Genomic DNA, 25,664 nt, shown 5'->3' on the forward strand with positions numbered 1-25,664 from the left:
AAATAAGATTTAATTAACTCAAAAGGACAAAGAAATATAGAAAGTTAGCGCTTGAAAACAGAAAGGATAAGAAATGATTTAGTTACGGGCTGCCATTGGAAGTAAACTCAACTGCAACCATGAACGAGTTGGTGCATTCCATTGGACGCAGGTGCTTCGGATATTCAATGAACTCTTTTAATCAATGCTGTTAGGTGGTGGAAAATATGTGGATAGATTCTCGTTAAACCGGGGGCATACACATAGGGTTGGGGAAAAAGATCTCCTTATTTGCAAAAAACTCAAAGAGCCAGTTTTCGCAAGCCTCTTTTGAGACCAACTTAGTAGCACCAAGAGCGTTTTGTATGGACCGGAAGAGATGGTGATCACTTGGTGCCAGATCCGGACTATATGGTGGGTGCGATAGGACATCCGATCCGAGCTCCCGTAGCTTCCGGCGGGTCATCAAAGATGTGTGAGGCCGAGCGTTGGTCTGGTGGAACACAACACCATTCTTATTGACCAATTCTGCCGCTTCTGGTCAATAGCCTGCTTCAAATGGTCGAGTTGCTCACAGTAGAGGACCGAATTGAGGGTCTGGCCATAGTTGGGCAGCTCATAGTGGATGATTCCCTTCAAATTCCACCAAACACACAGCAAAACCTTCCTGGCCGTCAATCCGGGCTTGGCGATGATTTGGGCCGGCTCGCCGCGCTTCGACCACGATCTTTTTCGCTTGAGGTTGTCGTACGTGATCCACTTTTCATCACCAGTCACCATCCGCTTCGTTTCAGCAGTGCATCGCAGGCGTTGATTCGGTCCAAGAGATTTTTTTCCGTCAACTCGTGTGGCCACCAAACATCCAGCTTTTTTTGGAATCCAATCTTCTGCAAATGGTTCCAAACGGTTTTATTGTCCATACCCAGTTTCTGGCCAATTGAGCAAATGGTCACATGCCGGTCTACTTGGATGATTTCGACGATTTTATCGGTTTCTATGACGATTGGCCTACCAGTACGGGGTGTATCTTCAACATCCACTACACCAGAACGAAATCGATCGAACCAACGCTGTGCTGTGCGAATCGTTACAGTATCGGGCCCATAAACTTCACAAATTTTTGCCGTATAGTATGACCCGATGCGATAAGTACAATGTAGCGACATGGTAATGACATGACAGCACCAACATGGCAACGCCTTTCAACAGCTGATATGCTCAACAAAGTAACGTCACTATATGGATCGGCAAGGATATAAATTCGACGCCATCCGACTCTTTTACACACTCTTTCTCTCGACCTTCTCGGTGTTTGTTGAATAAATGGGTAGAACCTTAAAAACATACTTTTTCATGTTTCTACAACAACGCAAAGTTGTCGCTGTCTATTGACAAAATACGACATTTCTTTTTCCCCAACTCAATATATTCAACCTCGAATATAGTTGGCTCTTCATGGGTATGGTAAATTCTATGTAATCTATAGAATGCGTTTGCCCATAATCATTATGTGATTGCATCACAATTTCCCATAAAAGTCAAGCATAATTAGACCGCTTGTTCGTTTGGTTAATGCATTTTCCGAGGTATGAGTATGAGAATGGGGTGACCTCAAAACCTCTTCCCGCTAATATTGTTTCCAATCGAAAGCTTTCAAAGATACTACAAACCATCGCCACCATAGCAGCCATTTAGCGGTCGTAGGCGGGCACGCTGAATTGTATGTGCTTCGCCAATAAAGTGCTTAAAAATGCAATCCCAAATTGTTTTACACCGTTGTGAAAATGCAGCTAATGCGGTGTGAAAAATGCATAGTCGATCCTATCTTTAATTTGAACATAATTCCAATGGGGGTGGAAGTCTATGTTCTGACCCTCATACGCTCTGTTGCAGTTGTCCTTCCCCCTATACCCGACTGGCATTCGTCAACTCTTGTTCCAACTTCAACCCCTTTCTATTTCCGACCGGTGGAACAGCAATAGCTCAGACAAGTCGTGCAATTTCGCAGAAACACGCGAACTACCCTCAACGGATGACTATAGTCTCAAGGAGCAAGTGGAGTGGAACAAGAGGAGTCATTGCGTTCTTCGCAAAAATAGGAATAAATGTGCTCGGAACCGTGAAACTACGGCAACCGTGCCGTTAATCTTCAACCACATGTGGTCGTTGTCATTCGTATTTGTCTCTCGGAATTTCGTCCTCAACAGTTTTCTCCGTGCGCTATCCGAATCCTGTGGAAAATTGCATCGAATAGGATGCCAATGGGAGACAAGGAGCGGATTAAACTCATGACTGAAAAATTGGGTCAAATAGGGAGTTCCGAGCACGTTTCATTTTACACTGTTGGATGGAGTAGTGAGAATTTAAGAAGAATGTTGCCGGGACTCTGACAGGATACTGGGAAAATGATAGAGTTTCCTTCTGCAGTTACAATAAAAAGGATATACAGGAAGCTACAAGCTACGAGTACCTATAGGCGAAATATGGAGACAATAAATTCCTTCCAGTCATTTTTTTTTTCATTTTATTTAGTTCCAATTAGTGTCTTACATCTTAGAATTATTACAATGGGTGGCTATACATTGTTTGGCCTACCCGACCTTCTCTGTAATTAACTTTATTGTGTAAAAACAAATTGTAATGCATTTACGCACATAGTGTTGGACTCCCGATTCGGTGCGTCATCTAACTACCAACTAAACACCTCCCCAACGTCAAGCGTTACGAGGAGCACCACCCGTCGAGTTCGGCGGCTATGTGCCTCTGCTCGTCGAACGGCGTCCACGACCTGCATGACAGCAGCAATTGTCGATCTCCCTGTCCTAAAACCAAACTGCCGGGGAGATAAATCTCCGACAGCGCGTATGGCTTCAGCGAGTCTACTTCTGATGAGCTTTTCGAGCACTTTCCCAGCAGTGTCAAGCATACATAGTGGGCGGTATGAAGACGGCAATTCGGGATCGCCTTTCCCTTTAGGGATCAGCGCAAGCCTCGCAACTTTCCAACGAGCAGGGAAAATGCCCTCTTTCAGGCAAGCATTGAATGCGCTGAGCAATAGGTCTGGCCGGTGTTGGAATACCAGTTTGTATACCTCTGCCGGAATACCATCGGGTCCTGGCGCCTTCTTGTTTCTCATAGAGAGGACTGCGTGTTCCAACTCTTTTATAGAGAAAAGTGGACAGTCCTCTGCGCTCTCCGCACCGACGTCACCATCCCATACGGGGTGCGCAGAGAAGAGTGCCCTTACAATGCGGTTCATCTGCTCGGCCTTAAGTGAACAGGATTTCCGCAGAGCCCCGATTTTTTGGGTTACCAGTTTGTAACCGAGTCCGCACGGATCCCCATTCACCTCGCCGACCAGATCTTGCCAGCAGCGGGCTTTGCTCTTGTTTATTGCGCTGCGGAGTCTCCTTTTGGCTGATTTGTACTCCATCATTATGGTACATGACTCCCCCCGGTCGCCTAGACGTTGTGTTAAGCGGCGGAGCCTGTGACACTCCTTCCGGAGCTCTGCGATTTCCACTGTCCACCAATACATGGAAGGTTTGCGGCGCCGCCATGCCTTCCTGGGCATGGAGGCTCCGCAGACCGTCGTTATCAGGTTCATAACTGAATTTACGACGGTGTTCACTTTGGCGACGTTCCATACACAGAAAGATCGCTGGGGTAGCACACCGAGAGTTTGTGTCCACCACTTCGAAAGCAATGTATTGGTGGTCACTTGCCGAAAAGTCTTCGAGAACTCGCCACCCGTCCACCAGTGATTCCCTACGCGAAGGTTACGTCTGGAATGCCTCCTTCGTAGCCCGGGCGCCGGAACGTTGGGGTGGTTCCGGTGTTTAGAACTACCAGTCCTCTTCTCGTCTTCTCGCCGCCATTTCCAGAATTCGTTTCCCTCTGGAATTTATGTGAGGCATACCCCATTCAAGTGCCCTAGCATTGAAGTCACCTCCGACCAGGATCCGCCCATCCGTGCTTAAGATAGCGTCCTCCAAAGCATCAAGCCTCCGACGAAAGTCCGGCATCGTCTCATTCGGCGTAAGATAGACACTAAAAAACGTTATCCCTGAACACCGAATCCAGAGAAAGCCGTCCCCTCGGCCTTGGGCAAGTACCCTCAGGAGGGTGCCGTCGCGAACCCAGATGGCAGCGGTACCTGATATGTCAGGGTGCCATGAAACTGGGCCCTTGTTTCGGTACTGCTCATTGATGCGTACTAAATAGGCTTTGGTCTCCGCAACAAACTGCGCTAGCAACTCGAGAGGCCCGAATTCGTATCCTACACATTACCTAATCAATACTTATTTTCCCGCTGTTTAGAAGCTTCCTCGCGTATTGCTCGGCAACTTCCACCACAGTGAGTTTTTGGCCTCGGGAGTTCGCGGAGGTGATACCAATCCGGAGATTGGTTACTTCCGGGCATTCGCGTTTGATGGCCTCCTCTACCTCGTTCTTTTCCGTGAGACAGTCAAGGTCTCGGATTTCCAAAGCACACGTGGGTTCCAGGCTGGAAACCAAAGCTTTTTCTCCTAGAAGCCCCTTGACTGCTTCGACTAACACTCCACCACCCTTCGTTTTACGTATGGAAGACACTTCCGCTTCGTTGTCTTTGGGTTTGATTTTGTAACGGATTTCGCTGAGGACTTCCGCAAAAGTCTTGCCTTCCGTCGGCTTAATAAGCAAAGCTGGCGGTCTAGTCCTCCTTCGTCTCCCCACCTTTTTTTTGGCACTCGGACACGAAGAACGGTCCGCCTTAGTTTTAGGCTGAGGTTTTTCTGATGGCGCGACGTGTTGTTGCCTTTTGATCCTCTTCGCCTTCTTCTTTTCAGCCCTGGAGAGTACCTGAGTGAAGAATCCTTCAGATGTCCCTTCCTCCTTTCGTTTTTTACCAAGTTCGCTCTGCAATGGGCTGTCAGCGATCCGTTTGGTACTCGTGGTGTTCTCCTCGGGAAGAGCGGTTGTTTCTGTTTCCTGCGGATTTTGTCTTACTTTTCATGTTCGCCTATAGTATGAAATCCTGTCCAAGAGCTCTTTCAGTTCCATTAGCCCGTTTTTCACGCCCTTGCCGACGTTTTTCTGGAGGAACGTTGCAGATCGCATGTGCTTCACAACTGCCGTGCATTTCTTAATAAGTCTTTCCTCTTCAGCTTGCGCCAGAGTGATTGACAGTCTCCTGATACACGCCACAACTACCCCCTTGGCAGAGCTAGGCTCACATCACCCCATCGACCTTGACAGGGAGTTGTCGACGGCTCCGGGGACTGCCAGTGTGTCCCGGCGCGTATCGGTCATCGCTTTTCACCGAGAAACTTTCTCGAGGCTACTACCTAGGACGCAAGTATTATGCCAGCTAGGGGGTCAGAACTACTTGTTCGGGCACCTCGGGGACGCCACTCCCCGTATCGTAAACGACCCGTGAAGGATCGTTTACGATCCCTGAGGTATTTAATTTACTTAACCTGTTTTCAAAGCTGCGCGATTTCGATCCTTTTCCTATTGCATTCCCGATTTCCAGTTTCACGCGTTTAGCCTTCCTGTGGATGGATCTAGATCCACAGTATCTAGATTTCCTCCTGAAGATGCAGACTTGTGTCTTGGTTTAGTTAATTTTAATGCCCCAACTCTGGTAGTAGTAGCAGAGGTCAATCAAGTAATCCTCTATATGGCTAACTGCCTTGTCTGGGCGAAAATTAGAGGAGTAGACGAGTGTGTCGTCATAAGTTCTGTACCGACTTCAGGGGAGGGGACATCAGCACTGAAAAATGTTGTATAAAGTAGGACTAGAAATGGATCCCTGCGGCACCCCAGAAGTAACCGGCAAGAGATCGCAAGTCTCATTTCCGGCACTGACGTAAAAATGTCTATCCTCGAAGAAACTGTGGCAAGTCTGATTGTCGGGATTGGGAATTCGTATTTGATCAGTTTATAGATTAGCCCGTTTATCCAGATGGAATCAAAGGCCTTTTCTAAATCCAGAGCGCAAGCTACCGTGGGTTTACAGAAAAAAAGACAAAAAGTTGACAGACGGTTTCGTCCAGGGCAGAGGCAACTCATCAGACGCTGCCTCACCTTTGCCCTGGGAGGTTTTCTGTAAACATTGGGTTTTACTCAAAAAAGAGGAGTCCGAGAACTGCAAAAGAGGGAGTAAGTTGCTCTCCAAGTGGTTCGGTCCGTCACTACGTGGGTGCGGACCTAGGACTCCCAGCATCCAGCATTTGTTATTGACGTTAAGTCTGCTGGCCACAGTATCGTGGAGGTAGCTCAGGGCGTGCTGTGTTCCGTGTTTAGCACGGAAACCGAACTGATGGTCTGGAATAATGTTGTTAAGATTGCAGTGTTAGACCAGCCCTACGGTCCATGCTCTCTCAAAAAGCTTCCCCAGGTTAGATAGAAGTGAAACGGGTCTGAAGTTACCAGGTTCACAGGAGACATCTTCTTTCCGAATGGCTATAATTCTGGCTATTTTCCAGGTGGATGGGAAGTAGCAATTATTAAAAAACCGCAAGCAGAACTTAATGGAGGCTACTGGAAGATTTTTTAAGACGAAATTCGTAATTCCATCTGGGTCTGCTGACTTTTTACCGTTATGATTATGGGTAATAGCAGCGAGTTGTGATAAACTCAGAAATTTACTCGAATCAGTAGGCTTGTTGGAAAGGTTCTGGGCAGAAAAAGACGTGAGTCTGTAGCAGTTCCTAGAAGTGAAATCTCTGACTGTTGAATCAATAGTCTTAGTGAGAGCCGTTCTGTTGCTCGGAGGGTGTTGCGTTGATCTGCCGCTCGAAGAAATGCTTTATATTCCGCATTTATTTTATTCCCGTGCTCGTGAAATTTGCGCTTGAGATTACGCCTCCAAATTTGCCTAACTTTCAAGTGGAGCATTATCTCATGTGGAAGAGAATTGAATTCAAACTCATCGACTTTTATCAGGTTAGAGTTCCTGCGTGTAGCAGTGTCAATAGCGTCAGATGTCAAGTTAATAGCTTCGTCCATTTCTTTATCTGACAGATTGCGATTATTTGAGAGCTTTTTCAAGTTGAGCTTTGGTGCTAACTCAGCCCTGAATTTATCCCAGTCAGTGTGGGCGAAAGACCTAATTGTGGTCATTACCCTCTTTTCAGAGAAAGAGGTGAGGACAGTTTGAGATTGACCGCGAAATGGTCGGACATGCCAGGTAAGGTATCACATGATATTACCTGAAAGCTTTGCTTCATTTCCATAGACAGAAGGAAGTAGTCTAATATAGATTGACTACTGGGCCTTGACGGAGAATTTGGCAAGACCATCACGAGATTGGTAGGCGAGAAAGGGTCGTGGATCCATTTGAGCAGGGTTTTCCTATTACAGTTAATGGCCGTGTCACCCCAGTGAGTGTGCCTGGAGTTGAAGTCGCCTCCAAAGACAAGGTAATTAGATTTCAACTGGAGATCGCTCAAGACTTTTAAGTCATGGCCCAGTTCCTCATTTCTAGAGTGGCACCTAATATACACGGAGACAATGAGAATCCGTTCGGCTGGTTTGGGAGAGACTTTGTTGGAGGTGGTCCTTCCAGTCATGTTTAAAAAAATCGAATGGAGTACGAAAATGATTTCCGATTTCGATGGCATGGGGTGTTGACAAGAAGTTGCTGAGTAATACCAACTACTATGCCTCCTCTTCAGGCTGCTGAAACCTTTAGAGCTATTTTTGTTTTAATCTGATGTAGAATGAAACTTAATTGGGGTTTGAATTAAATTCAAAACTTCGAAGTAAGAACCAGTTATACCACTAAATATCGCCTTGAATTACAACCACTTCACTGTTTCCATCATTCTCAGCTCCAACATGCATGTTTGGCCATGCAGTTCAACGGAAGTACTAAAACCGATTAAGTGAGAATAAATTTCCAATAAATTACACTTGAATGCACCCTTAGTATACCAAACTTTAAAATACTGAGGGGTATGTGGAGGCCTATGGGTCAAGTGAACGTTGCAATTCTTGGAATATTATCGATTAGATAATTTCTATATAATTTCTGATTTAACACGAGCGTCCAGTAGGCAAATTCTCTGGTGGAATAATTGACTTTCATTCGACACAAGTGGTTACAACCCAATAGAATTGCACTTTGATTTGTGAGAGCTTAGAAGAGTCTAAGAAGAAAGAATCTAAATTAGACTATCCCCCCCCCCCCTAAACTCTACGTAGGAGGATATCACTGCATGACTGGGGGTCCACACTTCCCACCTTCTCACCAAATTTCGTGTCAATCGGTATATCCGTTTCTGAGAAAAAAGCATCCACCACGAGTATGGCTGTCACAAGGATGATGCCGAACGTAGGAGGACCGCGACATATTTGCAGGCTGCTCATAGCCCCAGTTTGGGGAAACGCGTTGCAGGTTTTTGGCAATGAGTATAAACTGAGTTGGGTTTACAGAACAGGCTGAAGGGTGTGTTCTGCCTTCAGGACCGTCTGAGACGATGCAGCGTTCGTCATCTCGGGATTGATGCCGATTGACATCCTGGCAACCGAAATGATGAACATTTATAACACCCGGTCCATCTCTCCCTTATCCCAGGTGAAAAAAGCCCAAAAAAAGAGAGAGATCCATAAGCAGATGGCAACAGCGATGGAACCAGTCAGAAAAGGGTCGTTGGACCTACAGGTTGATCCCTTCCATCAGGGAGTGGCTGGAGAGAGAGCATGAGGAGATCAATAATTATAATCTCACCCAGTTTCTAACCGGCCATGGAGGGTACCGTCAATACCTGTATAGGTTTAAATTGGACACCTCACCTAATTGTCCAAACTGCGACGGGGTCCCAGAGGACCCAGCCAAGACTATCGAAGCCAATGGATAGATCTTGTAAGACGACGCTAATCCATCAGATCCCAATAGAGAATGGTGCCGACAGCTCAGAAATAAATTGCTCGTAACTACAAATATTGTATTACCGCAAAGCATCAAGAATTGCTTGGAGTCGGTAGGTGTACTCCATAAAATGATACAGCTAAACTTTGCCGACGAAAGTACCTCCTCCATTCCTCCCTCTACGATGCGGTGGAGGGTGAACGACTAACATTGAAAAGACCTTCAAAAGGTTGCCATCCTCCAACAAGTCCTTTTTTTAACTTCCATTGGCTTCCAGATAGATGAAGAGCGCACTAAGTCTGAGACTCTGGAACAAATTGGTTTCTAGGCCAACTCCCTCCTGAACGCAGTCAGGCAGCAGAACAGGCGAGAGAGCTGACAGGTTGGGTACATACTGGACATCGGCGTCCCTAAACCGGATGTTAAGAAGTTCGGGGACAAATGAGCTGCCAACTTTTCTATGGACTTGTGTCGGTCAATCTGGAAGGGCCCACTTCCAAGGCCCATGAAACTTCTCTTTTCGAAGGGTGGAAAGTGAAGGTTTATAACGATATCATATGGTGTAGCGGGGTTCGATTGACAGTGGTCACCACCGGTGTTCTCCGTGGCGGAGCAGGCCGTGATTTAGTAAAAAAATAATGGAATTAAAAAAAATTGAATTCGGTGTCAATTTGATTTGTGAATTAAGTAAGAGAGTTGAAGAAAAGTTTAGTTCGTCTTGCATAACAAAAGTGGTGACCCCGACGTGATCGTCCGAGTGGAGTAAAGAAAAGCTGCCACCATGGCCTGAAGTGTCAAAGTGCCACCGGCGGACATTTTCGTTGCCCCTTTTTCGAATTCGAGGCTCTACTTAACGATCTTGCACACTGGTGTGTCTGCAATTTTTTTTTTGGCAGAAGTCTACCGGTGATATTTGGATATTTTCACCCAATTTGTGCTTCAAATCTTGTGTGAGGTCAGCGGTGTTGAGAACACGAACTAGGAGCGATTGCCCGGTCGTCGGCATCATATAATTTTACAGCAAATCGATTGGAGCCAGTTCGGCGAGACAAACTCAACACCCGTGTCGTTAACTTAGACGCAACAGGTCCATCAGACCTTCACGTAACCGCCCTCGCTGTCCGCGTCCCTCGATTTTGGCGACAGAATCCGGAACTGTGGTTGGTCCACGAAATGAGGTAATTGGGTGGGAGCAAGATCGACGACGACTTGCTAAAAACACTCTGGCTGCAGCGATTCCCGGAGGGCACCCAAGCGGTCCTCGCATGCGCCTCGCCAGGCATACCCCAGGAAGTAAGTTCAAACATCCCGATGTTGAGTTGATGCACCCTAATTCTCCAGCGATGCTGACATTCTTCTGACCGCATTTTCCGGTATTAGGGCTTCACTTAAAGTTTCCTTCACGTTTGTCTTTTCGTCCATGAATCTCGGGCATTGGAAGAATACGTGATCTGGGTCTCCGGAAACACCCCCCAAACTTGGACAGTTGGACGAATTGTCAAATTTTAACCTATAGAAGTGCTGGCGGTATCCTCCATATCCCATGTGAAACTGGGTGATATTATAATTAATATCCCAAATCACTCCTTGATAGTGGGGATCATCCTCTATGTCCATCGGCTCTTCCCCGAGTACTTCCAACGCTCCTGCCATCTATTTACAGATCTCTACCTTTCTGCGTTCCTCATCTGCGACAAAGAAGAAACTGACTTCAGGTTGGATATGCTGGTCGTGTCATCTGCCAAGATGTCAATTGGTATCATTCCCGAGATGATAAATGTTATCTCTCCTGAGACAGTTGTGAAGGCAGAGCACACCCTTAGGGCTGCTCTCTTACAGACCGCACTCAGTTCATGGGCATTGCATGATATTGAAAGACCAGTACTTTGTACTGATGAAGGGGGTAAGTTGCTCCCGAAATATATATATACACAGTAAAATAATAATTGTAGTTTGCAGTAAGCTACTGGGCTTGACTACAAATAGAAGACAATATCTAACCTCATTGCATGATATGTGAAATGCCTTTTCCCAAAGAGGTTTAAGCAGGATCGAGCTCACCACTCAGGCAATGAGTAGTCTACAAGCATACCGCGGCCCTCCCAGATTCAGCATTATTCTTGCAAGGGCCATACTCGCCATGGATGTGTTATCACAAGCATTCTGCACGTGTGGTATAAAATTTAACTTCGTATCTCTCATCACTATCAAGTATTTGATAGCCGGCTTGGAAGCAGTAGTGGGCCCAGTACATAGCTCTGTGGGACACCTGTAGAGACAAAGAACTCTTGACGTCTGTCATCGGTATCATCATACAAAAGCTGCCTTTCTGCTAAATAGCTATCGACAATAGCAGTGACGTAGGTGGGAATGCTAATCGCCATTTTGTAATAGATTCCCACCATGCTAGCTGTCGTCGAAATACGCTAGACTCCCCCATTTCACACGGTTTGTCCTAGACATGCCGGCCTCCCTTCGGCGAGATGTCTGTGGGGAGCAAATAAGGATATCCGCGATCGATATGGGGTGGCACCGCTCGTGGAACAATTGCGAGATAGGCATGTTCGATTGTATGGTCACGCAATTCGTGCTAAGGAGAACTTACTTGCCAAGATTGGTCTGAACAGAGAAGTCGACGGTAAGAGACCATAAACCGGCCGAACCAACGGTGGCTTGATACATTGGATAGGGATTTGAAACCCTCCCAATTGCATGCTGATCAGGCATTGGATAGAACCAAATGGCGAAACCACGATCACGACGAGTCGACCCCCGTTTGTAAACGGGACAAAGGATGAAGAAAAAGAAGAATTTGTTTTCCAAACTGGAGCTGTGTACCATGGAGGTGATATCACCTCATTTGCGTAGATCTCGATCCTTTCTAGTCGTCTTGCAACTATTGTAGTTCCGATATCATCCGCAAAGCCAATGGTTGTCACATTGTTTGGAAGGGGTAGTGTCAATACTCCATCGTACACAACCACAGTAAGGGATCTAGGACAGAACCCTGTGGTACCCAGCAGATTTTCGGCAATAATTTCAGTCCATCATTTGAGTGACTGTAGTCTTTTTTAATCAAGAAAAAATTCAACAAGAATGCAGACAATGTATTTCGGGGCATATAGTTTGGTTAGGGCCACTACGATCTTCGTGTATTTTGCAATGTTGAACGTCTTTTTAAGGTTACCACTGCGCAGCATTTGTCATAGCGCATTGCATTCCGAGTCAGGCTAGTTACTTGGTGAATGCGTCGACAGTTGATCTCGCCTTACGAAATCCGAATCGTTTTTCAGAAAGGCCACCTCGTGCAAATAGTTTGCCAATGGTATTGACCAAACATATCAGTCAATATCATCCAATGGCTTACCTGGGTTCGGAATGAATATCAGCTTTGTAGCTTCCGTTTCTCAGGGGATTTCCTTCCTCTAAGCCATGCGGTAAAAACTTAGGCAAACATATCTGGTGTTGTTCTGGCTGCCAGTTTTAGGGCGAAATTCGGAATTCCATCCGATCCTGGGACTTATTTTCTCCGAATTGTTGCATCTAGAACTTCCTTATCTACCAATACAAGAATTTCGTCGGGGTTGACATGTATTGCAGGAAGATTCGTATAGTTTACATCTTTCGTAAAGAGAATGTTCACTATATTCTGCAGTAACTTAACATAAGTAATCGGTGGGGAGCATTTGCCCTTCAGTAATGACATTACCGACCTGCACGCCACGTCGTTAAGGTCACCTTCAGTACACTTCCACTTGAAGTTTTCTGATTTGTTCTTAGTTCCTCGATATTAGGTGGTTTTTCTGCGCTGGGAGCGGCTTCTAGCTTCCTAGTTTTTCCGACATTCCCTGATTTCTGAATTGTAGAAGTTGGGATTTCGTCTTCAGAAAGCGCTACGTTCTGGCATCACATGTCCGTTGCAATTTTTCGACGACCTGTTGAATGTTTTGTTTTGGCGCTTCCCCATAACAATGTGTCTTTTAAAAGTACATTTTTGCGTCAAATTTCGTTGTTACCTAGCAGATCGTTATTCTGTTTGAAGGCTTCTCATAATTTCAATGCGAGGTTTGAGAGATGATGAGCGCTGTATATGTACTCCTTGCTGGCATGCCACTGCCAGTTTTTCATAAGGGTATTTTGAGGTACATTACAGATTGAAATTTCCCTCTCCGGTATGTGTTGACTCTCCCAGAGATCGCAAGTACCACATTCAAGCGGGAGTGTCTCTCTGCCCATCTGATTGTCACACCCATTTTTTCAAAAGTGGTTACTCCTCTTGATATCAGATTCGTGGAAAGGTGGAAGCTGTGAATACCATTCTATGTTGAGTTTAAGAAGGGACCTCGTACACGCAAAACACTAAATATAGTCATATTTTTTTTTTGTGCGTACACGGGGGTGGAAAATCTTAGAAAGACACGTCTGCCTCATCTCCGCCGCCCGAACGCTGGAACTACAGCGGGTGCGTGTGGGATTCACACCCACTAAAAACCACCCCCGGTCTCTCCAGCCCCAGCCCCGCGGGACCACCATTAAGGTATTACTTCGCGGGGTAGGTTTGCTCTTAGGCACTCATCCTTCTCCTATTTGCAGCTTTCCTCCTTCTTTGTTCCTTCAGCAACCCCACCTGCATTTGGATGATTGCGGAGCCAACCGCAAGCCACTTCCCCTCGAACTCCAGCATTTTAGTAACCAAGCTCTCCGGGGTCCCGCTCCTGCCCAGCACCTGGTTTAAGCTCCTTCTCTCCATCGCAAATCGTGGGCAGTGAAACACCACATGCTCTGGATCCTCCGGTATGCCATCGCATCTGGGACAGTTCGGAGAATCATCCAACCCAAAGCGGTGTAGATACTGCCTGTAGCTACCACCGTGTCCCGTGAGGAACTGGGTAATATGGTAGTTGGTCTCCCCATGTTTTCGCTCAAGCCATACCCTAATGTTGGGAATGAGCCTGTGCGTCCACCGACCTTTCGTAAACTCGTCCCATCTGCGTTGCCAGAGATCAAGCGACTATGACCTTGCCGCATTTCTACGCTGTGCATGCCTCTCCATACGTCTTGCTTTGTACAAGATACTCATTTCTTTGGCCAGAATGTCAACCGGGATCATGCCTGCCACTATCAATACTGCCTCATCTGATGTGGTTCTAAAAGCACTGCAAACCCTCAAAGCCATCCGCCGGTAAACCGAGTTCACCTGCTTCCGTCTCTGAGAGTTTGCAAGCGCCTCTGCCCACACACAGTTCCCTAAAACTCAATTTGTTGTCAATTACTACTCCCAGGTATTTAATAGCCGGCCTTGATACGACCGTATGTCCACCGACCTCCACTTTCACAGTGTTATTTTTTCTGCTGTTCGTTATTAAGTCCGCTTCCGTTTTCGCGTCCGCCAAGGTCAGCCTGTCCTTTTCTAGCCAGGACTTTACCGCTCTCATTGTTTCCGTTGCGTAAACCTCCATGTCTTCTGGGTGTTTTGCTGCAACAACCACAGCCAGGCCATCAGCAAAGCCGACAATCGTAGTCCCCTCTGGGACGGGAAGAGCAAGCACTCCATTATACATGATATTCCACAACAGGGGACCAAGTACCGATCCTTGTGGTACCCGGCCGTGACAATATACTCTTTGGGACCCTCATCCGTCCCGTACCAGAGAGTCCTCTCTCAGAGGCAGTTTTCCACCAAATTCGCTAAGTATCCGGGGGCACCTACGTCAGCCAACGCTCCTTTAATTCTATTCCAGTTGGCCGAGTTTAATGCGTTTTTGACATCCAACGCCACCACGGCACAGCAGCCGCCAGAAATCAGTGCACCTTTTGCCAGGTTTACCACCATGCCAATTGCGTCCACCGTAGAGTGGGCGCGTCGGAAACCAAACTGGCGTTCCGACAAACCATTGCTGGCTTCGACGATGGGCAGGAGTCTGTTGTTGTTGACTCTCTCCATCATCTTCCCCATTGTATCCAACAGACAGATAGAACGATAGGACGTTGGGTTTCCAAGTGGCTTGTCACGCTTCGGAAGCAACACCAACTTTTGCTTTTTTCACTGGGCAGGGAATATTCCTTGTTTTAGGCACGCCTCGAAGGTGTTGGCGAAAAGGTCGGGCCTAGTCTTCACTGCCAGTTTCAAAGCTCGGTTGGGGATGCCATCCACACCTGGGGCCTTGTTATCACCGAACCTACCACATATTTCCCGCAGTTCCTCCACAGTTACAAGCGGGACTATGCCGTCATTTAGCTGGACAAAAATTTGCCTTCCCCTATTTTCGTGGTGAGGAAACAGAGCGGTAACAATCTGTTTCAGGAGGCACGGACAGGTCACCTGGGGTGATTTCCGCAGCCTTTTAATCACCACTCTATAAACCTCGCCCCAAGGGTTTATGTCGGCATGGTCGCACAGCTGTTTGAAGCAGTTCTTTTGCTCCTCTGAATGGCTTCCTTTAGGCGGCCACGCAATTGCTTGTGTGCCTCCTCTCGACCGTCGCCACCGGGTTTTCCCCGGAGCCTCTGGCAAAGCCTCCTTGCGGCTAGCAAACTTGCGATTTCGTTGTTCCACCAGTAGTTGGGTTGCCTACTGGTGAGCAATCGCCTTCTGGACATAGTAGCATCGCATGCTTCCGCCACCCATCGAGTGATCTGGGTGGCTTTCTCTTCAGCCGTACCATTCAGGGATATGTCGGATTTGAGCACCGCGGAAAACGTGTCCCCCTCGAAAGCTTTCACTGTCCAGCCGAGCATACTACCCGGCATTCTGCGAAAACTCTTTTTCGAGCTCGATCCGCCCTTGATCTCTATGCAGATTGCCTGGTGGTCGCTGTGAGTATAGTCCTCACTGAAATGCCAAGCGATTCAACTGGCTAAAGTGGCACTCACGTATGTCAGGTCCACTATAGACCCCAGGTCCCTTCCCCGGAAAGTGTACGAAGACCCAACATTCGCCAGTACCACGTCTAGCTCCGCGAATGCTTCGAGGAGAACACGTCCCCTGACATTAGTTATCCGGCTGCCCCATTCAAGAGCCCACGCATTGAAACATCCAAAACAAGAGCGGCAAACATCCGCTCATACTCGACGAGTGTAGGGCTGGGTGGAGCATAGCATGTGGATGTGGATGCCCTTCACCTTCGCCCTGATGAAGCCCTCCTCCGGGTGCTCCATTATTTCCTCGAAGGCTTGTCCTCCACAAGTCTATAGCGCTCCTTGGCCCGCTTGGTCTTTGACCCAAACGCTACCACCTTGGTTTCGGTATGGTTCACTTAGTATGGCCACATCGATGTTTTTCTCGCGGATGGTTTGCGCGAGTAGATCCTGCACCGCCTCGCAGTGGTTGAGGTTGATTTGTATCAACCTCATCTGCGATTTGTGGTAAAGGCTCTCCTGTATTCCGGGCACCTGCTGCTGCCTGCAATGTGCTTATGGGCCACACCCGCCTTTCCTTTGCACAGTAGACAATTTGGGTCAGCTCCGCAGTCCTTGTTGATATGGCCTTCCACTCCGCATTTCCTGCATTGTTTTGACCTATCATTTGGACTAGTGCATGCCTTCGTAATATGACCAAAGCCATGGCATCTAAAGCACCGTTTTAACGCCACCTGTTCCCTAAGGCGACACATAACTCAGCCTATTCTCACTCTCCCTGCTGCTAACAGTTTGAGTGCGTTCTCCACTGGTAGGCTGATGATGGCGGTTTGTGTTCCCTCATAGGCTTTCCTTAGCGTTTTCGCCACTGACTCTTGTAGTCCGGCAAGATCGAACTGTTTCTCCAACGCTTCGCGAACCTCCTCCTTCGTCGTGATTTCATCTATATCTTTGCAGATTATAGTGATCTCCGGCCTGCTAGCTCTTATGTCGGCTTCCTGCCCTAAAGTCTTCCCGATTTGGCTTAAGAATTTGTCCGCGGTTGCATTCTTGGATTTCTTAAGCTCCAACATAAGATCTCCCTTCTGGGATCGTCTAATGCGGCTGATGTTGTCTCCCACATTGGTGAGTTCGGGGTCTGAATTCACTTTCCTGAGAATGTCGGCGTATGATCCTTCGCTTCGTTTGGAAATGAAAATCACCTCCGGTCTTATCTTCCTCCGTTCATTTCTTTTCCGCGGTTCTACCTTCCTCCAAGCTTCCGCATCCGCCTTTGAAGGTTCGATCCCTTTTCTCGAGGTAGCCACTACAATATTTTCACTGGCAGCTTCAGATGTACTTCTCATGAACTCCGCCTTTTTGGGAGTTGAGTCCTTTTTCTTTTCGGCGTTTGTAGGTAGGAGGGCTTTGACCTACCTTGCCTTTGGATAGATTGTTTCCAGCTTTTTACTACTAGTAATGTGCCCAGCCAGTCTTCACTATCACCATGTCCCTTGGCTATCCTGTTAGCTAAATTACGTATCATTCCAGGCGACGCACGTTCGAGTCCCCCACCATAATTACTGTGAATATTATCATCATCATACAGTGAATGACCCAATGAAGGCGAGTGATTGGTTGTTTCTAAATTAAAGTTCGGTCGGCCACTGTAGTGAAGCGGAGTCAATAAAACTCACCCAGCTAGTGCCCCGAAAAAAAAAGATAAATATCAATGTCAATTCACTGTTTTCGGAGTTTTTTCTCTATTAGTTGCTCAAGCGGCGAATTTTGTTTACTTCGCCATATTGACTCGTTCGATTACCCATCCTTGGTGTTATTCACTGTACAATAACGAACGTATGATTACTGAGCGACTGGCCTAGACTACTACATGGACTATGAAGGCTTCCAACCTCCCGGATAATCGGTTTTGTGGGGATCTGTGTAAATTAGTCGGCCGGAATGATTGAATCGATAGATAAGTGGAAGCTATTAGGATTTCTAAGGCGGGGAGCTGACACCGGGCAGAAACTGCAACCTCAGGAAAGGGATGGAAAGCTAAAATAAAATTGAGGCAGCTTAATTGAGTCGTCATATTGGAAACCATTATCCGTTTTATGGTCTTTTATCGGTTTTGGTGGGAAAGGGGATGCAAATGTGATTCCTGGTGATGCTTTATTTCTCATTAGTCTCGCGGAACGATTTTTTGGTTTAGTTCATTAGAGGAGACCGTTTTTTGATGATGTCGTCCTGCAGAGACATTTTATTGGGAATCGTAACATTCTGTCAATGCTACGAAGTAGTGCAGGTTATTGCAGTTATTCGAACAGATTTTTGGTCCCTTTTCAACCTCGGACCCCGTCATCGGACATTGGTTTCCGGGTAGGTGAGGATGCCATCAACTTCATTCCACTTATGAAGTTATTCCCTTTCTCTCTCTTTTATTGTCGACTCTAACTCCTTCAGTTCATTGTGAAAGCAACTTGCTTGGGATAAGCATTCCGTTTTATGTCAATTGACAAGTCTCGAAAAAATACTAAGATGTCCACCTCAGTCAACGCGGCAGGTCCTATCGAGGAATGAGCAAGGGTTCTTGCTACAGGAGCGGTGTCAGTATGTAAGCGAACTAGTTCATGTCACGTAAATCCGCGTCCGCCCACTAAATATTGGTATTCTTACTGGTAAGATGAAGCAACAAGAGCGTCGAGGGAACAATAAATGAAACCAAAAATACAATTCATAAAGCGCAAACCTTGAAGTTACCAATCCTGGTAAGCTTGTTCTTTTTTTCACAAGAGGGTTCGGCTCATCTTGGTCGGTTGTGCTATTTTGTGCTATCTATAGCCAGATTTGAATGCAGTCGCCAAGCTTTCAAATTACCATCCGGCATATCAAGCAACCTTTCGATCGCTTGCCATTTACTTCGACGTTCCAACCCATCTTGGCAAATGAATTCTAGTTGGCGCGAATCACATGACTATACCATCGAAGACGCCTTCGTTGCGTTTCCATTACAGCAATACGCCGCTCATTGTCTTTTATAGTCGCCCAACATTCAGAATCATAGAGAGGTGATACGACGCAGGACATTGCGATAAATTTTAGATTTGAGATGTTCGTTGATAAGTTGATCACAAAGAACACCAGCTGTGGAACGCCACTTCATCCAGTTTGCGTTAATGCGCGAAGTAATTTCATAACGCAGTTCTCCATTGGCTGATGGCATTGATCCGAGATATTTAAATCGCTCAGTTCTGGCAGGGCACGGCCGCTGCCTGTTTCGTGTGGATCGATTGTCAAAAACTCAGATTTTTTTCGATTCTATCTGAGACGCTTATTCCATTTGTGGGCAGATTGCTCAAGATCATTTTTAGTATTAGACGCTAGGAAAACATCATTTGCATAAAGCAGTGTGTAGGGCGCTGGACGTTGGATGTCCCGTGTGACAGTGTCTACAATAAGAACTAAGAGGAGTGGTGAGAAGGCGATGGAGACCAACAGAGCTACGAAACGGTTTTGATACATCCGCCACATTTCGAACTTTACGAGTACTTTTCGGATTGTGGTAGACCAATTGAACCCACCGGACGAATTGTTCTGGCACTAAGTGTTGTTCTAGAGCATACCAGATGAGTGTAGTGTATTGCGTCAGTAGTTCTGCAGTTCTTCATAAACCCGGCTTTATTCACAATTTTTTGAACGATAATGCGGTCAAAAATCTTCATGGTATGCGACAGCAACCCGATTCCCAGCGGTATTGAAGGTATTGCACTTGTCAGCAGATCACAAAGGTTGAATAGACAATTAGACGAATGAGACCGGGAGAGGCCATAGGACATAAGTTCTTCAATCGTGTTGCTAAGGAGGGTAGAATACTATCTGATTGGCAAGAAAACAATGTTGGAAGTAAGGCAGACCGGCGTGGAATTACTGACATAATAGGTGCTATATGGTTACCCAAGGAGAAGCATCGCCCTCTTTGCATTGCATTCTCGAATTAAGGGATATGGTTTGCATTGCGACAAGACTTAATGCCAGCGCGATCCTATTCATCAAGAAAGCGCTCTGTATCTCCTTTTTTTTTGTTTTTTTTTGCATGTCGTTATCATGTAGGCGATTCAATCTACAGCGCCTACACATTTCTGTATGCAGATGATGTTTTCCTAGCTCTCACAATAAAGCTAATCTACAGCAACTTATCCAAAATTGGACAGTCTCTGATTGACTCTGCATAAAACAGACTTTTTGAGAACAGATACCAATCAAAAAGTGGTATCACTACTAGTGATAGTGAACTTCCGTGAACTAAGCGCTATAAGCATCTTGGATCAATGAACGAAGAGTTGCGCTTTACAATTGCTTCTGGTATGAATGTAGCCTATATGATTTGAAAATGGTTCCAAATCGAAAATCTATAACAGTGTCTTTCGCGCTGTTGCTTTCTAAGATTGTGAGTGCTAGTCGAGTATCAACGGTAATGAACGCTGTCTGGTGGTAATGGAGATAACGATGTTGCATTTGATCCGTAGCGAAATATGTTATGTTATGATCACATTAAAAATTAGGACACAGGTGGTCGAAATAGAAGTACACCCATTGTGGAAAACTTGTAAGGGAACCACCTTCAATGGTATGATCATCAGATTCGCGTTGACTAGAATTTACTAGCTAAAATTGCACGAAAATCGAAGTCGGTGGGAAAGGACCCAATCGCATATCGAAGCAGTGATGGGCTCTCGGCTCCAATCGGATCAAGACTATGACGGAGAAAAGTGGGGAGTTCCTGACTTGCCAATACTGGATCGCGCGAGATGAAAGCAGATTTCGATGGTTGGTAGCGAGAAGCGAGAATTCCCAAATCTTCCAACTTAAAAGCCTGCAACGACTGCCTAGTCCCTCCTAAATCCCTCCTAAAATTAGTATTCTTATTTTCAGAAAACATAGTTTTTGTTTGCAAAACAATACCTTACTAAAATCGGTTCAATGTCTGCCTGTCTGTCTTTTTTTTTAAGGAGGTGGAAATCTTCAAAAGACTCTCGCCTGGCCACACCAGAATGTGGGATTTTTACCCACTAAAACCACTCCCGACTGCTGAAATGTTCATCATTTCGGTTGCCAGGATGTCAATCGGCATCATTCCCGAGATGACGAACGCTGCATCGTCTGAAGCAGTCCTGAAGGAAGAACACACCCTTAAGGCTGTCCTTCTGTAAACCGTACTCAGTTTATATGCATTGCCTGAAACCTGCAGCGCGTTTCCCCAAACTGGGACTGCATACAGCATGATAGAATTCACCACCCTGGCTATGAGCAACCTGCAAGTATGCCGCGATTCTCCTACGTTCGGCATCATCCTTGCGAGAGCCATACTCGTGGTGGCTGCTTTTTTGCAAGTATGCTTTATGTGCTGCTTAAAATTGAGTTTTCCGTCTATCATCACCGCCAAGTATTTGTCGGCCGGCTTGAAAGTGATGATACGATTCCCGATTCTAATGCAGGCGTAATTTCTGTTGCGGCGCTTAGTGATGAGGACCACTTCCGTCTTTTAATCCGCGAGTGCCAGTCCAGCACTCTCTAAGCAAGCCTTAACAACACTGATTGCTTCGCTTGAATGCAACTCAGTATCCTCGAGATGCTTTGCGACCACAACCAGTGCTATACCATTGATGTAACCCACCGCTGTGGCCTCCTCCGGAACCGGAAGGTTAAGCACATCATTATGCATAATGTTCCACAGTAGTGGGCCCAGTACAGAGCCCTGTGGGATACCCGCGGAGACAACGTACTCCTCGGTATTATACCAGAGTGTTCGCTCATGCAAATAGCTATCTATAATAGCGGCGAGGTAAGTGGGAACACCAATCGTCGCCAGAGACTTTCGTACAAGGTTCCAATTGGCCGAGTTGAATGCATTCCTCACATCCAGGGTCACCACCACACAATATTTGCTGGTACAACCCTTTCCGTGAATTGCATTTTCGGCCAAGCCAGTAACCATTTTGATAGCATCAATGGTTGATTTGGCTTTACAGAACCCATACTGCCAATCTGGAAGGCCCCTTTGGCTCTCAACGATTGGGAGTAGTCTATTATAAATAACCCGCTCCCACATTTTCTCCATAATATCTAGAAGACATATGGGTCTATAGGAGGACGGTTTCCCTGCCTTACGCAGCAGCACCAGCTTCTGCCGCTTCCACGGTGCTGGAAAGATACCCTCGGATATGCACGTTTCGAACAGCTCCGCGAACATATCCGGTCTACATTTGACGGCAAGTCAAGACCCGGGGCTTTGCTGTCGCCTATTCGACTGCAGATCTCCAGCAGCTGGTCCCTGGTGACTGGTGGAATCGGCGTCACATTCAGGGGACGCCGGAAAGTGTCAGTACCCCCCTCTTGTTGGGGAAATAACCCCTGGATTATTTTCAACAAGAGCATAGGGCACGTGATCTGCGGAGATGATCGGCCTCTGAATCGTCCTTTCACGATTTTATAGGCTACCCCACGGATTTATGTCCGCTTCCAAACAGAGCTCCTTGAAATATTCCCTCTTACTCCGCTGGATGGCGAGCTTGAGGTTCTTGCGAGCTTCCCTGTAGGCATGCTCTTTTTGCCCCTGATTGATCCTACCTATTGCCCTCTGAGCCGTTTGTCTGGCTCTATGGCAAATCCATCGAAGGCTGGCAAGTTCACTATTCCACCAATAATTGGGTCTTCTAGTGGAGAATGGGCATCTCCTAGTCATCGACGCGACACATGCCTTAGAGATGCTTAGTGTAACATGGAGAGCTCTATCCGTGGAGGTGCCTGCTTTGTTAGGCCGGTCTGGCCACACTTCCATGAATGTTTGCTCATCCATCGCTTTTGCAGACCATTCTGGTGTTCTTTTGGATTTCCGGGGTACGGATATCCTGCCTTGTGGCTCCGTCCTTAGTTCAAAGGTGATTGAAGTTCTCGCTAACTTACCAGGCCATATCACATGCCAGCGAAGGACTGACAAATGTCAGATCTACAATTGAATCAGTTCCCCCTTTCCGATAAGTGTTTACGTCACCTTCGTTGGCCAGAACTACATCTAACTGGGCAAAAACTTCTAATAAGCACCGCCTCCTTGCGTTAGTCTCTTTGCTGCCTCACTCGATAGCCCACGCATTAAAGTCACCGGCTATCACCTTTAGACCTCGTCCCCTTGCGTCGTAAACAAGCTCGTCTAACAGTTCTTCAAACTCAGGAAGTGTGAGGCTCGGTGGAGCGTAGCAGCTGTATACGAATATATTGCTTATTTTTGCCCACACAAAGCCACTAGCCGCCTGACCCATGCTATATTGAATGGCATAACGACCGCATGCTCATATCGCCGCTCCACCAGTCGAATCCCAACACCACCGTAGAGATTTCTGTACGGTTCATTAAGGTTTATTTGTATTAACCTCATTTTTTCGCAGCAGTTAATGCCTTCCAAAATTCCGGGCATTTACCACTTCCGGCAATATGTCGGTTATCCCGTCCCTTCTTTCCTTAGCACAAAATGCATTTGGGGTCTGCACTTTTTGGCAATAGGTTCTTTCACCCCACACCTCCGACATCGGACCGATCGGTGCCGCTAGTGCATGCTTTCGCGAAGTGTCCAAACATTAGGCATTTGAAGCACCTCTTTAAAGAGATCTGTTCCCTTAGCCGGCAAACAGCCCATCCAATTCGAACCTTCCCCACGGACAACAACTTCTGCGCTGACTCCACTGGCAGTCGCATTGTGGCCGTTTGAGTATCACCATACGCTTTTCTTAGGCTCACGATAGATCCTTCGCTGAATTCCTCCAACTTGAATTGTTGCTTCAAGGCAGTGCAGATCTCTTCTCTGGATCTTACCTCATCGAGATCCTTGCAGTGGATATAGATCTCATGTTTTTGGAAACGAACCGTGACATTCTCCCCAAGTGAGTTTAAAACTTGGTTAAGAAAGCCGTCAGTTTTCCCCACGCTGGATTTTTTCAGTTCAAACATGAGATCCCCTTTCTGGGTCCTCCGGATTTTGCTGACATTTCCGCTTAGGTCTTTTAGGTCGGGGTCAGGTTTTACCTTCTTCAGTATCTCCGCATACGTTAGATGTCCTTTGCTGGAGATTACAATTGCCTCCGGGCGAATTCGCATTTGGTTTCTTGTCTCTTTTCTTGTTCACGACCTTGGTTCAACCACCGCTTCGCTAGCCGATGTTTCTACTTTGGGCACTTTAGGCCGTTTTGAACTTTTAGTTCCGTTTGTTGGACGACTGGTCGAGATTCCTTTTTTCCTTTTCGGTGGCTGTTGATTCCCCAAAGCTTCCCCCTCTTTGTCTCGCACTCGCTTACTTGATCTCTGTCCGTCTGTCTGTTTGTCGCACCCACTTTTCTCAGAAACGGCTATACCGATTGGAACTAAATTTGGTGAGAAGGTGGAAACTGTGAACGCCCAGACATGTAGTGACAGAGGGAGGTGTACATTTTTTTTCACGGAATATAGTCATGTTGGATATCAAATGAAAGGTCTTGATTAGTACTTTTCGAATCCGGTCTTAGTTTTGAGATTTGTTAGAAAGGCGGGGAGTGGGAGGGGTGGAAAGTGATGATTTCTTAAACGGACCCATTCTCAAAAACTACCCAACTGAAAAATCTGAAAAAAATCATGAAGCTGCTCTATATGGTGTTCATATGCATATACATAACAGGAACACAGAAGAAGCAAACGAAACCTTTCATATCTGAAGCGCCCAGCGTCCGGTTTCCCGACTTGTTATTTATAATATTAAACATGCACCTCAACCATAGATGATAGATATTTACCGTGAATTTTTCTTTTCTTTTCAGGAAGGAGTGCAACAACGTAGGGTCTTCTGCAGTGTGATTTTGGTAAAAGTCAAATATATTCATTTGATTAGAATAAGAACATATAAAGATACAGATAAATGAACCAGGTGTGCTACTCTGATTTCAGTAAATCAATATCACACCCTCTTATGTAAGTTCAGATGTAAACTATGAACCCATGCAGAGATTGTCGCAAGCAAGATAGTATCAGCTCAGGAACTTATGAACAAATGTGCGATTAGATAAGATAATCGTTCGGATCGCTTAATCTATGTTTCCATATGTGACAGGACTTCCATAATATGTATGTGACCGTAATATCTCGACCATACTAAGTGCCCTTTAATATGTTGCAAATCGATTCGCTTGATTGGCAGCGGTTTTTTGTTTTTGTTTACAACTCGGAAGTAATTAACTGAATCCGGAATAAATTGGAATTTTCACGGATTGGCTGGCATTTCCATCTACCCAAATACTGAATTTTACGCTTTCCGAGTTAGGTGGGTTGCTCGAAATTGTTTGGAGTCATCGAATATTTCCTCCATCTTTTATATGGACGAACAAAGAGAACCAACGGGGCACTTATAAACCCACGCATTTCCCCGCCCACACCAACTAGTAAATCCATAATATCCAATTAAAAATCCTGGACACATTCAAGTGAAAATTACAAACAATTTTTATGATTATGCATTACTCTAAGCATTTGTTTACACGAGTCGCTCGTCCGCTACGTAAACATATCCCAATTATTCTCCTCAGAATCTCAATGCCGAAATGAACATTCTGTATCTACTCCGCGCACAATAGAAGCATGGAAAGCCGGAAAATTAATTCAGCATTTTCCACTACTGTATCAAAGTGTGATAATTCATCTCCCAATTAGTTTTGAAATGGACTTCAGAGTCGGAGACGACACGGCTCCCATTGCGAGTCCCCGATTTCCGTGGGAATAATGGCCGGTGGCCGGTTAGACAACTAGTTTACATTTCAGCAGGTCTGTCTAATAAAATGTGGAAGAAAAACACGATGAATACCGTGGAAATGTATGGACACGATTAAAATTTTATTACATTGGAAATATTGAAAACGACCTAAAGTAGCCGAGCCCGGTGGATCAGCACTGGTTTGGGGGATGAAAAGTGAAA

The 25,664-nt window shown here is 46.2% G+C and overlaps 1 protein-coding gene across 5 annotated transcripts in view; it reads left to right on the plus strand.

The window, feature by feature from the left end:
• LOC119649404 (potassium voltage-gated channel protein Shab) overlaps positions 1-25,664 on the plus strand; it is a 587,838-nt gene that overhangs the window by 137,972 nt on the left and 424,202 nt on the right. For all 5 annotated transcript variants that reach the window (XM_038051534.1, XM_038051538.1, XM_038051536.1 and 2 more), the window contains one exon: positions 24,517-24,558. The gene's annotated coding sequence lies outside the window, so the exon portion shown is untranslated. The remainder of the gene's footprint in view (positions 1-24,516; positions 24,559-25,664) is intronic.

This window comes from Hermetia illucens, chromosome 2 (genome assembly GCF_905115235.1).
Source record: "Hermetia illucens chromosome 2, iHerIll2.2.curated.20191125, whole genome shotgun sequence".
NCBI lineage: Eukaryota > Metazoa > Arthropoda > Insecta > Diptera > Stratiomyidae > Hermetia > Hermetia illucens.